This window comes from Cryptomeria japonica, chromosome 5 (assembly GCF_030272615.1).
Source record: "Cryptomeria japonica chromosome 5, Sugi_1.0, whole genome shotgun sequence".
Classification (NCBI taxonomy): Eukaryota; Viridiplantae; Streptophyta; class Pinopsida; order Cupressales; family Cupressaceae; genus Cryptomeria; species Cryptomeria japonica.
Window position 1 is genome coordinate 300,091,225 of NC_081409.1, and position 1,911 is coordinate 300,093,135.

The following is a 1,911-nucleotide window of genomic DNA, read 5'->3' on the forward strand; positions in this document are numbered from 1 at the left end:
TACCATCATTCATAACTTCTTTGTTTATGCCTAAAGTTGATTAATGTAAAACAATAACTAAGGGTTTCATGATATAAATATCCATTTTCTATTTCTTTTAGAATTTGAAAAGAATATCTTTTAAGTGTAGAGTAGTAAAAAACTAGTTGAAAAATTTGCTACCATAAGAGGCAAACTAATAATATATAGAGATATATAAGCCTTATTGGTCCAAGTTGTAAAATAAAATTAATTACATAAATTAAAAACTAAGTTCAAATATCATTTTGAATTTTATTCTAGAGAAACTTGATTTGGCTAAAATATAAATTAAAGACATTAAATTTACATAATCATATCTAAAAATATATCAAATATAAGTTAAGTTGCGAAAGTTGATGCTTCACAAGCTAACTGAGATATCTATGGTGAGAGGTTGAGGCTTGGCATAAGGAGACCATTTTTGCTTGCATAATAGAATGACTTTTCATTGGTTTATGCCAAAATTCTTTAAAAATTGGCTTATGTTGATTAGCATTTAGAATGGATAAAAGGCTAATTATCTTGAACTAGATGATATGAACATTTTAAAGATCCATTTTTTTCTCATGTTCATCTAGGTTACATTTTTGTCATAAGTGAGGGTAATAATTATATCCATATTAATGGAAATTTTCCTTTCACTATTAAATATGTTTTTCTTCTATGCTCTACTTTACAATTTTTTTGTTGATAATTAGAATCTTAACTAATGAGTTGCCGCATATATTAATTTGGGACTAGCAATTCTTGTTTACAAGGTAATTCTAATACCAAATTTCTACCAAAAACACACATCTATCTTGACATCTAATTGCTTTGGTATTAGGACCTATTGGCATACATACTACTTTCAAATACCAAAATGTAAGTGGAATTGTGAATCTATACAACTTGCATAAGCCAATTATTTTATTATTAGTAAAAATGAATTTTACATCTCCATTCAGTGTGGACACCAGTAGGAAAGAATGTAGGGAAGAAAACTTCCGATCTAGCCGAGATCCATTAATGGATCAGAGAAATTAACTGATGTTATAGTCTACTAATTACATCATACAAGATACATATAGTCCTGGATAAGTTACAACCAGGAATATCAAAAGAAATTCTTAATACCTAGCCTCACTATTTCCTCTATGTTGTGATTCAATACTTTCTCTGTTTAGATATCCTTGCTAGAGTATACAAAATGCCATCTGGATCACAAAAACCAGTACTATATCTATACCACCTACAAAGGAGCACTATTGCTTCTTGCTAGCTAGTACTAGAGATTCCAATAAGTTAAATTAATGTGTTCATTACTTTCATAGTGTAGATTTCATCTAGAGTAGCATTCATCTTCCATTATGTTCAATTTGGATTGCTTGTACAATTGAAGTTGTAGCATAGAAGGTTATTTAATTTATATATATGTTATTCTTATATTTTCAATGGACATAGTAATTTTGTAATGTAATATTTAAATAAAATAAAATTTTACCTTTAATTTATTATTGTCATATCCCATAAAACTCTTAGAAACACAATTGCTAATCTTATCCAAAAATTAAATTTGATAGCTAGATCATCTTAAATAAAATATTTTTTTTAAAAAGATAATATCATATAAAAATAAAATAAAAAATAAATTTTTTTAAGATATATAAAATTATAGTATAATATATAATCAATCTATAATATGTTTTTAAAAATCTATTTTTTTAATTTAAAAATCAACTATAAATAATTAATTAATAATCACGGTCAAGGATGCTCATGCGTAGTCAAAAGTCTAAATAGATCGTTGTCACGATTTTTTACGCTCCCAAAGAAGTCTTTTAACCAGCCTTTCATTTCATTCCGGAAACGACAAACTTGAAAAGTTGCTCTACACTCAAACGATGACGA